General features: G+C 45.8%; 1 protein-coding gene and 1 long non-coding RNA gene across 2 annotated transcripts in view; both read left to right on the forward strand.

The window, feature by feature from the left end:
* LOC115382260 (uncharacterized) overlaps window positions 1-12,946 on the forward strand; it is a 425,955-nt gene that overhangs the window by 190,378 nt on the left and 222,631 nt on the right. The gene's annotated exons all lie outside the window — the stretch shown is intronic.
* tbl1xr1a (TBL1X/Y related 1a) overlaps window positions 2,295-12,946 on the forward strand; it is a 47,483-nt gene continuing 36,831 nt past the window's right edge. Inside the window, exon 1 of the mRNA XM_030083917.1 lies at window positions 2,295-2,605. The gene's annotated coding sequence lies outside the window, so the exon portion shown is untranslated. The remainder of the gene's footprint in view (window positions 2,606-12,946) is intronic.

The raw sequence follows: 12,946 nt of genomic DNA on the forward strand, positions 1-12,946 counted from the left end.
CATAGTGTCCAGGCTGCTCTTTGGTGATACAATAAGCATGAAGTGTCTTTGTGTTACCTGCGCTGCAGGTAAGGTGGTTGTGTTGTGGACTGCTGCTGTAATCAAGCGTCCACAGGATGCTTCTCCTTTTCTTTGTTTGTGCACAATAACTGAAGAGTCAATACTTGCTGCTTTAAAGATCAGCCCTGTTTGAGTTCCTGTGCTGCACCGGCAAAAAACCTGACTTTTCATTCTTCATCACACACTCGTTACCGTTGTTATGGGTGGCAAGGCGCCTGAGGAGGGGAAGAAAACACAGCCAGGCTCAGGGCTGCATATAGATGCTCTGTTGTGGGTTTTTTTTCCCAGCGAGTCATTACCCTGATAGCGGTCTGCTTCTCCCCGCAGCGCCTCAATTCACAGCTTGCCCTAGCAGAGCTGCTTCCACATCCCACCCTATTCAGCAGGGATGAATGCCAGCAAACCGAAAGACTTACTACGGCGGGGACGGCCGCACTCCGTCCAAAAAACACCAACAAACCAGCGTCTGCAAACGAGCGGGGTGCAGAAAAAGAGAGACAATAATGTCATCATCACAGTCACATTCGCCGTTTAGAGTGATGAACCCGAGAGGCCACGTGAGGAGAATCTGCCCATGTCCGCCCCCATCCTCCACCCGCCTGCTTCTGCCACGCCGCAGCTCGCACTACACAGCGCCCCGGGGCTTTGTGTCTGTAAGTGTTTGGGTCTTTGTCTCAGCTGGCCTGATTGGTGTGTGTGTGTGTGTGTGTGTGTGTGTGTGTGTGTGTGCGCGCACATGTTGACGAGCATATGCTTTCAGCTAATGCATGCATGAGTAGCTGTCTATTTCTCATTGTTTACATTTCTCCTCACAGGAGGCAGCGTGACTGAATAGAACAACTCGAAAACGGTCTGCGTGTGGACTGGAGAATGCCTATGAATGGATGAATGAATGAATGGATGGATGGATGAATGGATGAAAGAATGAATGAATGAGTCATGGTGGCAGGACTGATTTTTCCAGTTTAAGCTTCATTTCGATAAGCGCTTCAGGCTCCTCCTCCCGTTACAAATATACAGTAAGAGTAATTTTGAGAAACCAAGATTCTCAAAAATGATCTCAGGTCAGTTTTTTCTGGTGTTTCCATCATGTCTTTGATGTATTTTGTGGTTGGGTCAGTTTTTATAAAAATCAAAAACACCTGTCACTGTGATAAGGCGACTAAACATTTTGTTATTGTCACTGCATAAAAGACAAATTTGACCGACAAGAATTTCAACTGAAAACGCAAATCTTCCGTTGCGCTCTGGGCGTCCGTTCACACGACAACGGTGCTCAGAGCCACTGGAAACACAACTTTTTGAAAATGGCTTGCAAGGTGGAGCTTTTTGAGAAAGATCCAATGGATCCTCATGGAAACATGGGAAAACGTAACTTTCTGAAAAATGCCCGGGTTAAATTTCTGCGTAGATGTTGGAAACGCTGTTATTGGTTGTGCGCGCCGCGGCCCATCCAGATGATTCTTCTGCACGTGCTCAGTAGATGGACAATAACGACGTCTGCTGGTAATGTTCACATTCTCCTGGGTCATCTGTCCATACGAATGTCTATACACTTTGGTTGTTAATGTTGACAGTGTGTTGTGTGTAATTTCATTACAAAAACAACCAACAGCACCCTCTAGTGGCCCAGCATGAAAGCTACATGGTCTCAGCGTTTCTGCTGTTGCTGCGTAAACAGACATCGGTTTCAAAACGTTGGTGTGTAAGGGTGTACGTTTTCTTAAATAAGAACTCAAAAACGAAGTGTTGTCGCAGGAAATGTTGCACAAACGCTGTCTAATTAACGCGAGGAGGTTCCTGACCGATGTTTTAATATAATCTTTATTTGTTTCTGTTTTTCCATTAATAATACTAATAAAAACTGGTGTTCTTCACTTATGTAATTTACACCGTTAAGACAAACATAAAATGAGCAGCAACACGAAATTACATAACATCGAAAACAACAAAGCCCAACAAAGAAAGAATCATATTTCTAGTGTGTTTCTGGCAGCTCTGGACAGCAGCAACTCCCCAAAAATAGCACAGGAGCGTAAAGTGTGTGATTTGTTTATGCGCGACGCTGTGGTTGTCGTGAACCTTGACAAAGGTTCCGGCGAGGCTTCTGCACACTGCGACACTCGTTGTGATGTTTATGTGCGCGGAGCGCGCGGCGCGGCGCGGGCTTCCTGCAGAGCGCGGCTCAGGCCTGGCCCATTTTCTCGTGGCGGGTCAGCCGCGCCGTGGCTCAGTCTGAAGCGGAGCTGCTGGCTGCTGCTGAGCCGTTTGGCGGTGCGCTCGCTCCAGACCCCGGGCTCCCTCTCTCCCTCCCTCTCTACTGTACTCGGGGCTCGCCTTCCAGGGGACCCACCTCCACACATGCCCGCGTCCCCAGCGCCGCTGGCTCCCCGGGGATTCCTTGCGCCGCTCGCTCGGCCGGCTCTGCGGGCCGGCATGAAGTTGACTCAGAGCTAGAGGAGCGCCGCGGTGGAGGAGGCGGAGGAGGACCGGATCCCGGAGCAGGAGCGCGGAGCAGGCGGCCAGCCCCTCTCGGAGCTTTCCGGTCAGTCTTCGCCGCCCTGTCGCCCCTCGCTCGTCCTCCGCGGACGCCCCGTGCGCGCGGGCGCTAACTTTGGCGGGCTCACGCGCCGTTTCTGCTGTTTATTATGATATTTTCGGTGGCGGGTGGGGGATGGGCAGCGCTCCGGCGCGTGAGTTAGGACGCGCGTGTCCTCGTGCGTGGTGTGTGTGTGTGTGAGTGTTTCCTTCCTGTTAGCTAAACCACTTTAGTGACTGTATTTAACCCAGTTCCGTTCATAACATTTAGTTTTTTAAATCCAACTAAAATTGTAATTTTTTTTACTACAACAAAGTTTTTTAGAGTAGTTTGTTTTAGAATAAAATGGAGTTCTTTGAAAGCAGTGGATGCACCCTGTACGTCCAGCGGAGCAGTTTGGGGGTGCAGTGTCTTGCCCAGAGACACTGAAGCATGTGGACACATGGGGAATTGAACCTGCAACCCATTAACTTTCCACTGGACAGATGACCATGTTACGTCAACTGAGCTGCAGCTGAAAACCTTTCCCCATATTTCCACATTGTTGCCGCTGCAGTAAGTTGGGTTTGCGTGACGCTGTGACTTTTTGAGCTTTTCGTCCAACAGTTGCAGGAGTTGCTCCAGTCAGGTGTGTTTTTGACTCGCAGCCCCACATCAGCCGTGAACTCACTGCTGCCTGCAGTCTAACCTGTTATGTTCGGCGCCTTGACAGTGTGGCGAAGTTCCCCCGGCGTTCGGATACGTTCCCCACCTTTGTGTCGGTTCCTGACTGAAAGCTTACTAGAGTGCCGTGCAGCTGGTTGCTCCAAAGCCATGGGCGGTGTGGGGGAGGGGTGAACACACACTCACACACTCTACACACACACACACACACTTCAACACACACACACCCAGGAGGGCCACTTGCCAACCTTGTGAAGCTCAAGTCAATGACACAATGTACCAGTCCCAGATAAGAGTATCAGTGCAGGAAGGAAAAGGCTGGTCATGCAGACTGTGTTTCGCCAAAGTTAGAATTCACACACTAATTAGATTAAGGTATTTGTTTTAGTTTTCCTTTTTTTTTGTAATGCGGGTACTACCCAAGTGTCACAATGCAGCCAATAGTTGAAACCGGCTTGGAAAATCTTAACTTAAAAGGGAAAGCATTACTACATCCAAACTGTGATTACATAATTTAAAAAAATGATAAAAAGAACTGATAGCACTGCCAAAACACACAAAATACTGATGAAATGATGTGAGTAAAGTTCCCTGTAATGTCAGTGAAATGATGTTTCCTGAGACGGGCTGAAGGCAGTGTCAGGTTTTATTGAAAAACATGCCGCATAAAATATTTCTCGATACAGTTTGATAAGCCGTGGAAAAGGAAAAGCTGATATTTTAATACGGCAATAAGAGCATGTGACTTTGTTGGATCTCAACACTGTAAATTAAAATCAGCAACGAAATGCAGAGTTTCAGGATTGCTGTGTGAATTACGGGAAAGTCTCGCAGTGGAACGTTTCTAAAACATGGTTAATTAAAGTAAAAGGTGTGTTGGGAGCGTTTGGTGCCATAATGTGGCGCTGTCTCCCAATCTAACGTAACAATTGCAAACAGGAGCAGACCAACTGGAGGCAGCGCCGGGGGGTGGGGCAGATGATCCGTTACCCCTACCGCGTCTGCACGGGGACCCAGCGCCATGCGTCTGGTGACATTAGCGGCAGTTATTCTTCATTTTACGCATTTTAAGCTAACTGGATGTGAACATGAGCTGCTGATGGCAGGATGGTGATAAGATGGCATTTGATGTTTTTTAATTCTCTACGTTGATGGCCGCGTTGAGTCTGATTGAATTGTTTCAGATTGAAGCGCCAGATTAACCAGAATGCTGAATAAAGTGATCGGACTGATGTGTGGGTTTGTATGAACGATCTGCTTCAGTCAGCACTTCACACCTCTAATGCTGGGCACTGGGATGCTGGCTGTTTGTGGCAAACACACACAGCTTTACTTGGAATCTCCCGAGTACTGAAGATGAATTTGTTGAAATGAATTAGTGCGCTTGTTGTGTTGCTTTTGAAGCCGAAACAGCCAAGAAACACCGTCCCCGGTCAGAGTCTGACCAGGAAAAGGCAAGGAAATATGTTTTAAGCTGAGTTAACTTGACATGCTTTGCCTCAGAATTTGTATTTTTTTCAGTGTGTTATCAACAGTGAGGGTAATTTAACCCCATCCAGGGAGACACGATCTAAACAAGGTTGGAAATGCATTCCATTCTAAATAAAGTCCGCCATAACCCACCCCTCTTTATTTGAATTAGATTTCTTACTCAATATTTGTGCTCCTGTAAACACAGCTAATGTCGGTGTAATGCCGACCTGTCATGGAGCTGACGGAGCTGTTGGCAGTGATCCTATCCACAGGCTTAGTAACATGAGAGTTATCATCCATATACTCCAATCTGATATTCTCCCAAGGAAACCTGACTAAAAATTCTATTGAACAGATTTTGGCCTCCTGCTGGAGAAGAGGTGTTTTTTTTCTGGTCCTACTCCAACCATGCGGAGAAAGGAAGTAGTCCTTTACCAGACTTCTTTTGCTCATGGCGTAACATTTATTGAAAGTACCTTCGGAAGATGTAAAAACTACTTTCAACAGGATGATTTTCATCCAGACATGACTGGATTCGCACTCCATGGGGCCAGCCCAAATGCCACTCTGGATGTGGTAAACCAAAAGCAGAATGGACGGATAAGAGCCTCAGACAAGAACAATAGTCAGAGACAGAAAGCTCCAGCCATCCCTGCTCACCCAGCTCTTTGTTCCCCCTCATCTCAGGTGTTCAGAAGTAGAACCCGGCACATGTGGATTTTATGGACGTGCTAATGCAGATACTAATTTAAAGATCCCGATAACCAATATGTGGGCCGATTAGATATTTTTTTAAAAGTTGGGGCAGCACATTGGAGAACAAGTGATTTAAAAAGTAGAAGAAAAAGCTTGCTCACAGTTGTGTAAACAGGAAAAAAAATCCTTGCCAGTAAAGGTTTTAAGCCTCTAAGTGCTTAAAATGGCAGTATTGTGACGGCGTGATTTACTTGATAAAACCATCTCCAACTCTACAGGAGATCACGTTGCTACTTTCGGCTGCTGGATGGCTAACATGCAGGGTTTCAAATCTGCTTATTTAAGCTAGGTTAGCTTAGCTTTAGCTTGCCAACATATCCGTCAAGCGTGAACGAATCAACAAGGCACGCCACGGGAAATGATTGAGTCATTGTTGTTTTTCACCAACAGGTGATCAGTTCACCATTGAGGCACACGGCTCAGTTCAGTAAGGGGCGCCGTCGGCTCTTCACCCCTGTGGGCTAACTGGGGCGAGTCATGACAGGCGTCGGAGCGTCTGATACTGGATAAGGACATCAGAAAAACTCCCCTTTCCTACATTTTATTAGTGTAAAATAACTGGGAACACTGATGTCTTGAAACTGTTGGATACTCTCAGTGGCTAAAATGGGCAGATCATTGGTTGGCTCCTGTTGAGAAAATGTCCCGAGTCGGGCCTCTAACCAGTCCAGGAGTTGGTGGAAGATGCCCCATTGCGTTTTGGTCAAATTGCTGAACTCTTGAGATCAGCGTCAGACGTCCTCGTGCTGCCTCCTTGAACGAACCAGTGATGTTGAAATAGCCGGTGCCGTGGTCGAACACGTCTTGAGACTGAGAAGGATCAGCCCGATCAGCCCGAGGCATCTCCGAGGTCTGTCACAGACGAGCATAAGGAAAAACAAACTGTACTCAAACCGCAGAGCTACGTCATCTAATCTCACGCTAGTTATGCGTCAGCCGCAGTCTGTGTCAGACTCTATTTTTTTCCTTCCTCATGACACCTCAATTTCACATCTTCCTGAAATTCGATTACAGAGCAGTAAGTGATCATTCGTGGCTTTTTTTTTTATGTAAAAGTGAAAAAAGCGTGAGACAGACCAGAAAGACGGATAACAGGGCAGTGTGGGGTGGAAAAACAGAGCCACACATCCACAAACCTACAAGAAGAGGACGACAAAAGACGGGACAAAACATGGCTGAGCATACTGGCCAGCGGTGTGAGGGCCAGAACGAGGCCGATGCAGTGGGCTTCAGCAGTCGGATGGATGGGTGGAGAAATGTGGCTGGAGTCCCGTCCTCTCGGCAGACTCCAGTTCTCTGTGGTCCCAGTACAAGCTGTCGGGTGAGGCCTGTCTTGGAAAGCCTGATAGATTTCAAGTAAAAATGCAGAATGTTCCTTGTGTTTTTCACCTCTGTTTACATGACAGTGCTGCTCAGAGCCACTGAAAATGCCACTTTCTGGAAACGGTAATGTTAAAACTCTGTCTGCTTGTGAAAGGCTGAAATACTGCGTATGCACTCCAACAGAAACACCAGAATGACTGTTTTCATCTGAAACGTAGTGTAAACGGGACCAGAGGGGGCCGGGTGGTCCAGGGGCCACTCTGGGTGCCACAAGTATTTGGTAGCAGGAGGCGCCATCCGGGCCGTCCGCCAGGAGAGCGAACGGCACAACCCCTGTGAAAGTTTCTAAATATCTGAGGTTGAAGCTGCAGCGCCGTGAGGCGCAGCAGTGATTCGGGCCAAATGTCGGAGCTCCAGACACCTGTAGTAAAACTCATCCTGGACACTTTTTGTTATTCTTGGTCTTGCTCTTTGTCACACGCTTTGTTGTGCAGCCACAGTAACATAGTGTCTGAAATATAATGTCAGGACAGCAGGACGCACAGCGAACCCAAAAAGCTATAAAAGTCATGTGACTTCAGTCTTTATATGGAACAATTGAAGCTCCTCTCTCGTAGATGTTGCATCGCTAAGCTTAAACCTTCAGTTGGACTTGAACCAAACACTGCCGGGTGCTACTTTGTGGATGTTGTGTCAAACTGGTTGTGTTGACTGAAGCTCTAATGCTTCCCCTCCTCAATCGCTGGTATTGACAGTAGTACATTGTGGCCATTGGACTGTTTTTGCTTCTCATTTTGAAGTATTTCCACAAGGCTGACATGTTGGCCACCGCGTTGCTGATGCTGCTGCCTTGGAGTTATCACGAGGACATTCATGGCATTCAACCAGCACTGCTCTGTTCACAGGAGCTTAAAATTTATCTTGGCTCTTCAGTTTTATTTTGGCGTCACGATCAATAGCTGTAGTTTAGCACTTATTGCTAGCATTGTCTGTAGCTGTTGTGGCTGTTTATTAAACTAATAGTTTCTTAAAGGCTACATATTAGGGAAGTAACGATTCAATAAGCTCCCAATTCGATGTGATTCACGATACTTATTCCAACAATGCAGTTTTTTTTTTTAAACAAAATAATTTTCCAGACTTTTGACTGAAATATTTTTATTTCAGTTTAATCTCATACTCTTATTTTCTTGTCTTCATGTCAGTTTTGTTTCAAATTGAACTTCTTTTTAGTCCTGAGGTAGATACAGTAACTGACTGAACTTTTGTCTACACAAAGATTAACTTGAAGTTTGAGACAAATCTCACATAAAATAAACTATGAAGAAAATCTCCTCATAAACAATCACTGGCTAATTATTTGGCCTTGTCTTGTTCTTTTCCTCACTGTTTCTATTTTCCGATATGGGCAAGCCAAAATGCTACCAGCCGCCTGATTTGAAACTGGAGGAGCTAGCTCCCTGTATTTCCAAATCCGCCGAGCGCAGTCAGAACTTTGCCATCGTCTACACCGGTCATCCTGTCGAACATGTGTTGACGTTGGACGTTTATCAAGGAAACACTAAAAAAACTAGATTCACTTTTTTAAATTCCGATTCAGTTCGTCCCGTTGGTATGTTTTTTTAACTGTCTCGCGATGCATCGATACGTCCCTATAGTTTACATTTATTGTCTTGTTTATGTCATTTTACTTTAATCCATCTGTCCTTTTTTTTAAGACTCACAGACTTCAGACATAATTTCCGCGTTCTCTGATGCTTTATTTCAATGTTTTTGAAAGATCTGGCAAAGCTTGTTGAATTCCCTTGTGTCTGACTGCTGCAGTATAAATAAACCTGCCTTGCCTTTCCATTCTGGTTGCACAGGAAGTGAACAGCTTGCACTGGTGTCAACAACCGTCGACGTAGTGTCACAGTTTTTTTTCTTTCTTCTTCCTGTGAGGAGATGTAGGACAGGACCGACGTGCGCTGTCCCGCGAGGACACCTGACAGACGCAGGCTGGCGTGGGGCTTCCTCGGGACCCGGTTGTCTCCGGTATCAGTGTGTGCCGCATGAGGCCGGGTGTAAGAGGAGACGTCCCGCTGACCTTTATCTGCTTTGTGCAAGAGGATATTGTGGAAGGGGAGTTGGTGAGGCCTGTGAAACGGAGCAGGATTCAAGTGTCACTGTTGAAAACACATTTCAGCAGTTTGCGTTTCGGGCCGCATGGCGGTGATGAGCGCTTCCACCTGTGGGCTGGGTTTTTAGGTTTTATGTCTTTACTGCGGTGTCCGTCCACGGTCTGGATACATGCATTGGAGACTTATCGGTGTCTATGGGTGTGACTGTGTGTGTAATTGTCCATCTGTGTGTGTGTGTGTGTGTGTGTGTGTGTGTGTGTGTGATGGACTTACAACCTGTCCAGCCTGTCTATTGGCCTGTAATCAGTTGGGATTGGTTCCAGCTCCTGGAGAGCATCAGTTTGATAAAGCGCCGTGGAAGGTAGATGGTTTGCTGTTGTTTGATTCTCTCGCTGCAGACGTGATTAATCGGCATGATGATGATTGCTGGTTGCTTCAAAGCTCTTTTGGTTTGACCTTCAGTGGTTTGTTGCGCATCTAAAGTTCCAGGATGTTCAACTTTTCTGCCTGTACTCCTAAAGGCACATTTCTAAAACAAGGATTTCAGCCACCAAGCCTTGGTTGTGGTTTGGGCGACAACTGCACTCGAAGCCACTGAAAATAGGACTTTTTGAGACCAACTCCTAAGATGGTACTTTACGGAAAAAAAACAAAAAAAAACAACAACAAAACTCAGGCTTGGTTCGTGTAAGAACAACAGAAAGCAACACTTTTTGAAAACACTGAAGCTCCGTCTCCAAGTAGATGGCGGAAACGTTGCCACTGTGCAAACACACCATGGTCATAGTGAACAGTTCTTCTGTGCATCTCAGTAGGCAGACAGTAACAATGTTTTCCTCCAGAGTGTCAGGACTCCCAGTCCAGATTCTCCTGGTCCTGGTCCTGGTTCTCCTGGACTTGGTAGTTTGGAGTTGACAGTTGCCGTAGTAACAGTCTGACGTGGTGGTCTGGCCATATGAGTGTCCGTGTTCTCCTGTTGTTAATATCTGTAGCGTGCTGTTCTCTGTATGCAGGTGTGTGTGGTTTCGTTACAGAAGCAACCGGCAGCATCTACGAGTGGCCCAACATCAAAGCTACATAGTTTTCAGTGTTTTTGCCGTTTCCGTGTAAACAGACGTCACTTTCAAAATGTTGCCTTGTAAACACAAAACTTTAAAAAAATATAAAAATGCAAAGCCGATGCGTTTTCACTTGAAACATTTTTATATAAACCTGAAGTATCCACTAAGACAAGGATGCAGGTGTGATAAATGCATCAGCAATTAGGTGATTTCCTGAACTGGCAGGAAGTCGGCGATGCCCCCTCTTCCTTCACCTGAAAGAGCACCTGCAGGTTTATCGACGGGCTGAAACAGCCCAACGGCTCGCTCAGTCGCAGGGACTCTGAGCTGGGCTGAGACCACTGGCGGACCTGTTGGAACGTTCCCATGGACTGATGTTGATTGCCGTAGTGTATCTAGTAAAAACTCTGGAGTATTGTCTCATCTTACTTCAGGCTTCAGTGTCGTCGTCCTCGGTGTCGCAGATCACACGCAGTTGGCGATATGCTTCAAGGTTTTCGGTTTTGTCATTCTGGTTGGTGTTTCCTTTGTTTATCTATCCGCTGATTAGCTTGTCTATAAAACAAGGAACAATATCTAATAGATTACACCGAGATGTCTCAACTGTCCCAAGTCCCCATAGCATGGACTTAATTTAACACCAGCACATTTCTTTTAAATGTTGTTCACTGAATAATGTTCAGTCTGCAGAAAATATACTGAGGTCAGGATTCATTGAATTATTTGCATTATTGTCAAATTCAGTATATATGAAATTATCAGCAACTGTCCATAGTGTTTTCTGTGGAGGACTCGTAATGGTTTTAAAAAAATGAAACACTTGAACTAAATGAAAATTATTAACAAACTTCACTTGGGAATTTGTACAAAACAAATTCAATCCCAGTTCATTTTATCAGCAAAAAAAGACACAGTAACTGAGTGGGAGCTACGTTGGATGCTTTTTCAGTGAAAGCGGACAGCGGGTCACGTGGTGACATTTCTCAGTAATGTATCAATGATTAACCGTCAGCGTTAACGTTTTATTAGCTTTTCGTGACCTGGAATCAAAAAGGTTGTAAAAGACGCAGGATTGACGGATGTGTGTCTGGTGAAAATTACGACCCAGTCACTGTCTTATCAGACTTATAAACATGCCGTGCGTTTGACTTTGGTCACTGTTGATACAGTGAGCTGCTTTTCAGACACGCCTGACTGCATCGTATTCCAGTCTCGTGTTTAGCTGCACTTGCTTCTCCGGGATGTTTCCACCGCTGTGCTGATTTGGATTCATACTTACTGTTGAACTTGTGGCCTTCATTGAGATCAGGTCGTCCGTCAGCACATTGAACGGTCCGACAGCAACACGACAGAAGTCCGCTGTGTGACTGCAAGAGTAGCAACAGCAAACACTGCTGCAACGTGAAGACGGAGGCCTGGCGGGGCTTTTTGAAAATGTGGTTCAGTCCAAGTGTTGCGGCTCTTGCGTTTTTTGTTCTGGCTTTTGGAACCCTTGTGGGGTGGTGTGTGTCGTGGTCTCCTGCATGCTGGATGCATGCGCAGCTGGTGTGTGAGCCGTGAACGTTGAGCTAATTCACCCTGAAAGAACCGCTCAAGCAACGCTATAACAGCGCTTTCAGAAAACGTGGAAAGGGTCTGCCTTTGTTTTTAAGTCTTTTGAGCGTAAAGTGGAATGACGGCACGCTGGTGAAGTGGTTAGCACCGTCATGGACGGCTGAGGGCCGCCACATACTGCGATTTTAGCAGTCTTATAAGTTGACAGCGAGCTTTTATCGTAGATTGTCTTTGGTCACAAGGCCGTGACGGTGGCCGTGCCTGAACCGGTGTAAGATCGTAAATGGACCCGTGGAATAATATGGACCTCCCCTATGGAAAATGGACCCCCCTCCAAATTTAGGGATGGTTAATTGTTTTTCTTATTTTTGGAGTGTGTATATATATATATATATATATATATATATATATATATATATATATATATATATATATATATATATATATATACACACACACACACACACACACAATGAAAACAAAACAACATTTAAAGAAACATATTTATTGAGGGCTATATCACAAGTATTATACATAGTTAAAAATGTAACAAGCTCACAGATGTGGTATTATGATGAAATAGCACACTGAATGGTAAATTACACTGTGTTATACAAAGTTTAAAAATATAACAATGTCACAGAGATTATAGTGAAGAAATATCACACTGAATGGCAAATTACAAAGAAAAAAAATAACAAGAAAAGGCTGGATGTCCTCATCCCAGCCATCCTGCTGCTCGCTGACGTACTTTACAACTGTCTGGTTGAATCGCTCAGTCTGGCCGTTGGACTGTGGGTGGGAGGCGGTCGTCTTGCGGTGGTCGATCTTGAGACGTCTGCAGAGCTCTTCGTTGACACAGTTGCAGAACTCGCGGCCCTGGTCTGTGATGAGGACTTTGACATTGGAGTAACGACAGACCAACTTCACCAAGACCTTGTTGGGTCTGGCCTCCGCTTCAGGCCACTTGGTGAGGCAGTCGGTTATCACAGCGATATACCAGTGACCGCTGGCTGATGGGGGAGTGGCCCAACCAGGTCCATCCCAAACTGAGTGGAACTGGTGTCTGGAGGAGTGATGGGGTGGAGGACTGCGGGGACCTGGCGAAGATAGTTGCTGCACTGACAGTCAGCACACTAAGCTGTATGATAAAAAAAGGAATAGCTATAATACACAACAATGTCTACATAAACTGACATAGAAAATGGACCCGGGGACTTTAAAACATTATAAAATACCAGGGGGTACATATCCCATGCCATAGAAAATGGACCCATCTGCAGTTACTACATACATTGACATATTTAACAAGTGGATCCATAGATAAGTATGAAACTCTTACTGATAAAGTTTGCGATGTCGTTGCACTGCGGGCCAGGCCAGAAGCAGCGGCTCCT

The sequence above is a fragment of the Salarias fasciatus genome, chromosome 23 (genome assembly GCF_902148845.1).
Source record: "Salarias fasciatus chromosome 23, fSalaFa1.1, whole genome shotgun sequence".
Taxonomy (NCBI): domain Eukaryota; kingdom Metazoa; phylum Chordata; class Actinopteri; order Blenniiformes; family Blenniidae; genus Salarias; species Salarias fasciatus.